Here is a 9,779-nt window from a genome sequence, read left to right as displayed (position 1 = left end):
CGCTTGGGTCGATGCCACTGAGCAATTAATCTCTTTGAATAAATACATTTTCACTGGTTGGGCTTTGGAAAGAAGACAAGCATTGACTGCGAAGTACACACGAGAATTTTCTTGTAATGTTGTATTGTAAGCATGCAGAAAGCTTTTGCATCATTATATGCAAAAATTTGCGCGCGAAAGTTTTGGAATATTCAGAGAAAGCAGGGTTTTCATCGTAACTACCATTTAACGAACAGGAAGACTCAATTGACTTTGCAGCGTCCGTGCCGTAGTGGCCCGTCCTTCACCGCGGTACACCTCTATTCTGACATCTCAGCACTTGGCTGAATGCAGAAGATAACTTGTGCCCCTAATGGGTGTACCGAAAGCCAGCAAAGACATCAACTACCCGCTTTGCAATGAATAAATATTAACGGAGGTTCACATTTCGGCAGAATTTATGTTTTGGACAATATGAGGCAGCCCGATGTGAAGGTTTCGAAAGCATTCAGTTCTCACGCAAGACAATCATGTACTGAGAATGGAGCCATCAACCTATTCCTACTGTTGTCTATTCCACTTCTGGAAACGCTCGAGGGTGCACTGGGATTTTGAGATATTATAGTTAATTTCTAACTACTTGAGCGCGTGCTGCATAAAAAGTTTCGGGTTCTTGCATTTTCTATTGACTCGAACAAGTGGCCATTATAACTAATGTAGCCAAATATTTCAATCTTCAAGCATACAGTTTGCAAGGGAAACGCGCAGTAGGTCAAGTTTCAGTGCGAATGAAAATTGGTTTTTGAGGAGAGCAAATAGCGCAGTATCTGTCTACCACATCGGTGGACACCCGAATTGCGCCGTTAGAGAAGGAGTAATGGAGAGAAAGGAAGAGGTGATTCTTCCGTGTGTGTTCGAAGCGAGCGGACGTGTATTTTAGCTCTCTGCTCCTTCGGACGCTGGGCCTAAGGCTTCGCGGCGTTGCGGGGTCTCCCCATGGAGGCCACAGACACCGTGAACGAGCGAAGGCCTGTGTTTGGCGGTGACAATCAGCAACGCAGGGCAGGCCACTCTCGCTCACGATCAAGGAGACGAACGCCGTCTAGAGGAATGTTGTCCAGCACCATTCGGCGAATGCAGGCCGAGATCGCTGATCTGCAGGACACGGTGAGGTGCCTGACGGCGGCGATCATCACCACCTCGGAGAACCTTGAGTCCGTCATCGGGACCTTGGACGTGTCGCCGGCGGACCCACGCGTTCTAGCCTTGCGGGACGCCATGGCGCTCGCTCACCAGACGCAGAACTCCATGGCGGCTCCCTCCCCGCCATTTCTGGCCACCCCTGCACTTCCTGCCGCCATTGCTGCTCCTGGGGAACCGGCTGTGATGCCCTCTCCCCCTGATGCTGCTGCTGCGGGCTCACTGCGGACACCTGCATCCGAGGAGAGCATGTGCACCCCAATGGACGAGTCTGCTCTCCGGAAACGGCGACGCTCAACGGGGTCCGAAGAGGAGAGGGACTCGGAAACCAAAAGGGACATCGCGTTGGCCAAGCGGGAAGCTCGAAGGCCCACCACCGTCACTGCTCCCTCTCCCTCCACACTCGAAGGAGCAGGGCCTTCCCAGCAGGAGCCCCATGGAGCCCACCTCCAGCCTGCTGCTGATGCTGCTGCTGTTGCTGGTGGGGCGACGGCGTCCGGAGGAAAAACGGGTGCGACCTCACCAAATCCCGCCGCACGAGACCAGGCTGCGGCTGGGGCTTCGTCTGCTGGCACCGAGCGCGCCCAACTCCGCGGCGCGCCGCAGCAATGCCCCGCAGGCAGAGGCGACGCTGATGCTGGGGCCAGCCTGGTCTAGTCTGGCCGAAGCGCGCTCGCCTGCCACCAAACAAGCAGAGGTAAGAGCAGGGCAGCCCACACCTGATATGAAGCTGCTCAATGTGCGCGATCTCTCTTCTCGCGCAGAGCGACGGGCGCGACGGATTGACAGAGCCGCCGGCTGAACTGTCTACAACCGCTTGGACGCAGCAGCGCGCCGCCACGCCAACAAGCTATACCGCCGGCAGTGGGCTTCACTATGCCAAAGGCTGGAGGTAGATGTCAGCTCGCGGAGGCTGTTTGACACCCTGCGGCTCATCACCGAACCACAGGCAAACCGTCAACCGCTGGCCGCCCTCGCAATCTCCAGCGGCTTCAGCTTTGTAGAATTGGCAGAGCGGTTTGCCGATCGGTTCGCGCCGCCCAGCCCCGCAAACACCGCTAACATAGCTGCTCCTGAGAGCCCCAGAAGCGACGCCAGTCCCTCGCCCGTCGCATCGGAAGGTCCATGTGATGCGCCGTTCACCGCGGCGGAATTGAACAATGCGCTGCAGCGCTGCCGCCGCCGCTCGGCGCCCGGACCGGACGGTGTGACATACCAAATGCTGCGAAACCTGGATGCGCAGCAACGACAGATCCTCCTGCAGCAGATCAACCTGGTGTGGGAACGCGGGGAGCTACCGGAGGATTGGCGAACCGCGGTCGTTTGTCCCATCCGTAAGGCAGGGCGCCCACTTACGGAGCTGAGCGGATACCGGCCAGTGACATTAACATCGGCGGCAGGTAAGCTCATGGAGCATGTGGCGTTGCAGCGTCTGAACGAGCGGGCTGCGGAGGCTGATTTGTTTGACGAGCGGCAGACGGGTTTCCGTGGGATGCGGTGCACGGCTGATTCTATATCGGACGTTGTTACAGCGCTGGAGCATGCAAGGGCAGCAGGCCAGGTTGCGCTGCTGCTGCTGCTGCTGGACGTTTCGGGCGCTTTTGACAACGTTCACCGCGCACCAATTCTCGCGGTGCTTGAGGGGGCCGGTGTGAGCGGGCGCCTTTTGCGATACGTTCATGGCTTCCTGAGCGGGCGCACCATGCGCGTACAAGTATAGGGTAAGCTCTCCAAGCCTCGCCCGGTCGACATGGGCGTGCCGCAGGGCTCTGTCCTATCACCATTTCTGTTTAATGTGGCCATGTCGGTGGTGCTGGCCTCCCTCCCCACGAGCGGGCGACACCATGTGTACATGTCAATATATGCAGACGACATAGCTCTGTGGTGCCGGGGACCACCGGGCGAGGCGTTCCGCGTGCGGGGGTGCCTTCAGGGAGCCCTGACCGCAATCGATGCCAGCTTGCGCGGCCTTGGTCTGTCGCTGAGCGCGGACAAATCGGTGGCCATGGCCTGCGTTTCGCGCTCGCGCGCGCACCTTGCGCCACTGTCACTGGACGGGACTCCGATTCCTTGGCGTAAATCGGTGCGGTACCTTGGCCTGGATATCGACTGGCGCCTTTCCTTCCGCCCCGCGGCGACCAAGGCCTGTCTGCAGATGAAGAGGATCACCGCCGCCGTGCACAAGCTCACCGCTCGAGGCCAGGGCATCTCCCAGCAAGCCGCGCTGCGTCTATACAATGCCGCAGCTTTGGGGGCGGTGCTCTATGCGCTGCCGCTCGTCACGGTGCGCAAGCCGTGCTGGAAGAAGCTCGAGCTTCAGCACCGCAAGTCCCTGCGCGTGTGCCTAGGCCTGCCCAAAAACTCGCAGTGCGCCGCAACGTTGGCCGAGGCAGGAGCGTGGCCCCTTGAGCTCCAAGCAGCGCGCAGGGCACTGAATCACATCGACCGGCTTCACCGCGCACCGGACGGTGGCTCGCTGCTGCAGCGTATGCGCTCGCACCCGCGCTCACGAATGGGTGCGGTGTTGCTCGAGTATGAGCAATTGACCCAAGGCCCACCCCCCTACGGCTCCTGCGCGCCCTGGCCTGCTGCCTCGGAGGTACAGCGAGGGATCGTCGGCATCGCGGGAAAGCGGAGCACACCCCTCTGCGCTGTGCAGCAGCTGGCCAGAGCCGTCATACACGAGGAGCTCCAGGGCCATCTCCTCGTGTACACCGACGGCTCAGTGGCCCGCGACAGCTGCTCCCTTGCTGCGGCGGCCACCATCCCCGCCCTGCGACTGCACAGCCAGCAACACGCAACCTTCCTGGGCTCCTCCACCACGGCGGAGTTGTTGGGGATCCGGGTCGGGCTGGACCTGCTGCTCACCCTCGGACCTCCGCCGCCCAGGAGTGCTCTGCTGTGCGATTCCCGCGCCGCCCTCAGCCGCCTGCAATCTAACGGCCGCGGTACCCCACTAGTGCGGTAAATTCGCTCGCGCATCGAGCGCCTCGCGCAGAGAGGTTGTGCCGTGCGTGCACAGTGGGTGCCCGGTCACTGCGGCATCGCCGGCAACGAAGAAGCTGACGACCTCGCGACCGCTGCACACCAACTACCTGCCAGCGATCTGCCCCTTGCGCTGGAGGACGCGCGTGCGGCCATTCACGACCATCTCCGAAAGCAGCACCCCGACCCACGCATCGCGGGAGGTGAGCGCATCGACAGTGTCACCGGCTGTCGCGCACTTACACGGTCGCAACGTGCAATGATCCTCCGCGCGCGCATTGGCTGCGTGTGGCCCGGGGAACGACGGGTGCGTCACGGAATCGCGACGAGTGATGTGTGTGACGGATGCGGTGCAGTGGAAACACTAGAACATCTGCTCCTTCGCTGCTCCGCGTTCGCCGATGCTCGTCGCGATATGCTCGCGGCCTATAGAGCGCAGGGCATACTACCAGACTCCATCAAGACGCTATTGTGGCCGCAGGGCAGTGCGCGCACTCGTGAGCGGACTTTGGTGAGCCTCTGCGCATTCCTCGAACACACGGGCTTGACGTCACGTCTGTTCTCCGTCAGGTAGTTACACGCAGTGACCGAACGCTCCGGAAGTTCTACCTTGAACGATTAATAACTGGACGCCCCACTCCAGTTGTAACCTACACAGTGCTGTTTGCGTGTGTGATTTAATTCCTCTAAAATGAACTAATCACGCGCACAACCTGGACACATTACTTATTGTGTAAATAGTTTGTACATATTACTTCTCCCCCTGTCCTCTATTCCTGTCCCCTCACCTCTTTCATTTCATTTCTCCATTCTGCCTGCTGTCCTTTATTTCCGCTGCCACAGCTCAGGTGCTTCAGTATCGATGGCAGATGCCGGGGCTAGCAAAAATCTTTTCCTTCTTTTTTACTATTATTTTTAATAAAACCACTACCACCACCACCAGAAAGGAAGATTATATTGGAGGGCTGCGCAGTAATACTGACTATGTGGAGATCTTTAAAGGGACAATGCAAAAATTCAAAGTCGCTTCTAAATGTTTTCTATGTTTAGAAATGATGCTAGTGAGCATTCACGCTAAGTATAAGTCTTCGGAAATGAGCCGGCAATTCATTATAAATTAAAAAAAACGTGGTTTTTAAAATTCGCGGGCCGATTGGTGTGCTCGTAGTGACCGATTTTGGAAATAAAATCGTGGAAGAAAGACTTCACACTACTCATGACGTCGCCAGGTCACCACACGCTGTCATTCGCTGGAGCCACGGCAGCCACGACGTCACGGGCACACTTCCGGTAGCCGTGAAAATCGTCTGCTCGTGCCGCCGCGCAACCCTCTCGACCAAGCTCGAGCCAGGGCATCGCCTTCACGCATATGGTTTCAGTTTTCCTCTGCCGCTTCCTTCTGACGGGAGTTCCGGAGCCACTCACACGGTTCTTCGTGGGCACGCATGGGGCTCGATGGCCATCACGGCTGTAACAGCGAGCAGTCGTGCCTCGATGTCCGCGTTTATTACTGCTAACTACAACAGACGACAAGAAAAGAAACCCGATGCGCGCCGCAATCCAGGAAGCGGAGAGAGACCGGAGAGATGCCGCCACGCCGCGGACGCTCTGCTGGGGTGCTAGAAGCGACAACCGGAAGTTGCAAGGCGAACGTCATCTGATGACGTATTCAAAGGCAGGGCCCAGTCCCAGACCCATGGAGTAAAGAAACAAAAGGAAGATGCCGTCACGTGACATTTTTTGAAGCCGGAAACGATCTCGACGCTATATTGTCCGAGCGCGTTTTTGTTTACGTTTCTGCGCGCGCGCGTTTCAAACCACGCGAAGGAGCCAGCCTAAAGAGACTGGATCCAGTGCGAGTGGCGCCTGGTTTCTGGCCGTTGTTCATGTACAGCAGATGTCGGAAGCGTTCGTGTGAGACATTCTGCTGATTCCAGTCATTGATCTCTGCCGCTGCGCCTCTGCGCCATCCCCGCTCTCTTTCGAACGAAACAGTCCGGCCTTACATGGCCATAATCAAGTGGCATTCGGCGAAGGCACTTACCGCAACTGTGATAAGCGAAGGAACTTACTACGGTGGCCCACCATCGTACGCAGTGTGTTTGCCGCTTTTGCCTGCGTCGTTTTGCGACGGCGGAGGTCGCAGGTCCCTTGGAGGCTGCACTTGGCGAAAAATACTGGTATACTTGCACCCGTTTCATCCTAGTCCCGTGTTAATCGCAGGGATAGAAGGTAAATTTCACCAGATCAGGTGAAGGGCACAAAATTTTAGTTCATTGAAATTTTGTGTAACTATGCAGCTGCTGCCAAAATAAACCTGAAGAAAGCCTAATCAAGCATGCACTTTAAAGAGAATGCTTGTTTGTGTTCTCTCTTTTTTTATATAAACTATTACCCATGGTGCCACTGAGTAGAACTTATTACTTTGTGCCGAGTATCATCTTTCGTTATTGCTTTTTATGTTGTGCACCTTAGATCGCGTTATGTATTTCATAAAGCTTCCGGACCAACTACCCCACCTTAATGCAGCGTAAAGTAGTGTTGTGTTTTATAGTACTCAAAAAAAGGAAAATTGTTTTTCAGACTTTTAGAAATATTACTTATCGGTGGCGCAGAGGGCGTAAAAAGTTTTGTATTACCTAATGATAAAGAAAGAAAGAAATTTTATGAATGGCTAATATTAAGACCTTCAAAGAAGGCTGGGTAGTCAGCAGGCATCCTTGGCTGGGTAAGGTAGTTGAGCCTCCCAACCAGTAAAAGAAAACCGCAGCCTTCTCAGAAATGAGAAGGTGGCTAAGGTGTATAAGAAATGAAGTGAATCAATGGTTAAAAATGTCGTGTCAACAATTGCCTCTTCACTCAAAAGAAACATTGGTTGTAAAGGGATGCGTTCATTACAAAACTGAGTTAAATATTTCTTCCTAAGTTTTCAAGTTTTGTGCATGAGTATGAAAGATAATTAACTGTTACGTCATCTCCACATTTTTCACAAATTGGCTTGTTTTCACCTGTCAATGAAAATTTGTGTCTGATGCGCATTTGGCCCATACCGAGACGACATAAAATAACTTCAATGAAATGCTCCCGGTGCAAACATAACTTCCATTTACCTAGAACTAACTTTACTCAGCGCAGTCTCTTGTTTACTTCATAGTTCCAAGCTGTCTGGCATTTTTTGCTTAATTTACTTTGTACAAATAGCATTCCTTAAAAGACAATAATGATAATAATTGGTATTTGGGGGAAAGGAATTGGCGCAGTATCTGTCTCATATATCGTTGGACATCTGAACCGCGCCGTAGGGCAAGGTATTAAGGAGGGAGTAAAAGAATAAAGGAATAAGACGTGCCGTAGTTGAGGGCTCCGGAATAAATTCGATCACCTGGGGATCTTTAACGTGCACTGACATCGCACAGCACAAGGACGCCTTAGCGTTTTTCCTGCGTACAAACGCAGCCGCCGCGGTCGGGTTCAAGCCCGGGAACTCCGGATCAGTAGTCGAGAGCCCTAACCACTGAGCCACCGCGGCGGGGAACCAGGTAGTGACAATCCCGATTTAGTGATTAGCGGTCATCGGTTCCGGTTTGCCATTAAGCGGGGCTGACCTGATGCCTTATGAGGGGCTGCAGCCCTCTTTGTAAGTTACTAATTTATTGCATGTCTGGCCCTCTTCCTACTCTCACTTTTCTCCGTTCTTTACAGAAGAGCCAACAAAATCAGAATCCAACTGCATAGTGCTATTTTGAAGGCATTTCCCGGGCAGTCCAAAATGTCGTATCAAGCTTGCTTTTACACAAACTTTATCGTCAAATAAAACATGGTGCTGGGCTAGTTGCTGATTCATACTCGCAACGAATACAGCGCAGACAATCCAACCAAATAAAAAAAGACGACACGACACAAACAGCTCTCTTTGTTTCGTGTCCTCTTCTCTTCAATGCTTGCCTTTGTTGCGCTGTCTTCGTTAAAATTTTGCAGTGAAAATGAAGGACGCAGGGGTGTGAGTCTGCCGGCACGTCTCCGTCTAGCCGTTTATTTGTCGGAACCTAGTCAAATGTAAGAAGAATTACGCCTTTGGGCAAAGAAAAACGCAAAGCTGCGTCCCTACAGTACACAGGTGCCCCAGTAATAGGAGACAAAGGGTTGAGTGCCACCTGTCGGAAGCAAATACTACTTTTCTCGATGTTACAAAGCGAAAGATGTCGCCGGTAACAATGTTCATTGGCGTTGACAATGGTCTAGACGGCGATGGTTTTGAGGAATGGAACAGAAGTAACTGGCTCCCTGGATATGCGGATGCCTCAATCGTGCTTTGATACATATGGCAGGAGGTGAAACAGAGATGTGGCCTGAATGCGTTAGCGTTGACAGCGTTGTGGCTAACATGCGGCCCTTCAGCAATAGATAGCCGCAGCGTTCATTTGGTGACCAATCTCTCGCGGTCAAACATTAACTGCATGCCACCTCTCAGGGTGGCAGGAAGGGTGCGCTGCCTATCCAGTGTGCGGAACGCAATCAAAGCAGACTTTTGCAGTTGGACACTAACGCCACGTTCATGAAAGCGAGATTGAGGTTTCCACAGACGCACGTAGCCGGTTGTGCGCGTCTCCTGTCAAGAAAATGAACGGCTTTTGCAAAGTTGTCAATGCCAATGAACTGTTAAAACGCCGTCGACTAACTAGTTTTGTTTGGCTTTTGAGGAAAGGAAATGGCACAGTAACCGTCTCACATATCTCAGTGGACACCCGAACCGCGCTGTCAAGGAAGAGACAAAAGAGGGAAGGATAGAATAATAATAATAATATTAATAATAATAATAATAATAATAATTGGTTTATGGGGAAAGGAATTGGCGCAGTATCTGTCTCATATATCGTTGGACACCTGAACCGCGCCTTAAGGGAAGGGATAAAGGAGGGAGTGAAAGAAGAAAGGAAGAAGAGGTGCCGTAGTTGAGGGCTCCGGAATAAATTCGACCACCTGGGGATCTTTAACGTGCACTGACATCGCACAGCACACGGGTGCCTTAGCGTTTTTCCTCCATAAAAATGCAGCCGCCGCGGTCGGGTTCGAACCAGGGAACTCCGGATCAGTAGTCGATAGAAGAAACAGAAAATTAAAAATTGAAAGTTGGATTTTGAGAAAAGGCGCGGCGCTGCGCAATGGCTGAACACCGCACAGTGGCGGAACACTTGTGGCTCAGTGCTACTAGTGGTGCATGCGCACTAGTGACTATGGAGCGAGAGAGCGAGAAAAATATCCGCGGCGGGGCAAGTGTTGTTACGTCATGCGCCCTTGTCGATTACCGCCAAGGCGAAATAGGAAATTCGCGGCCAGTATAGATTTCGCTTTAAGAATTTTACGATCGCTGTTATCACATTGAATGATTAATCACTTTGCTCTCGGTCTACCTCATGCTAGCAGTACGGTTAGCTGAGTTTATAGCGTGACTGCGCCGGTGAACCGGTGGCTCAGCGCTCGAAGGCCAGACGACAAACAATTTTTCTTTACGATGTTTATGTGCAAGATTTTCGTTGCAGTCAAGTACCTGCCTTTGGGCCGATGCCACTGAGCAATACTCTCTTATTGTAATAACACTTCCAAGGGTTGTGCTT

Source organism: Amblyomma americanum, chromosome 5 (assembly GCF_052857255.1).
Source record: "Amblyomma americanum isolate KBUSLIRL-KWMA chromosome 5, ASM5285725v1, whole genome shotgun sequence".
Lineage (NCBI taxonomy): Eukaryota > Metazoa > Arthropoda > Arachnida > Ixodida > Ixodidae > Amblyomma > Amblyomma americanum.
This window is presented reverse-complemented; position numbering follows the sequence as displayed.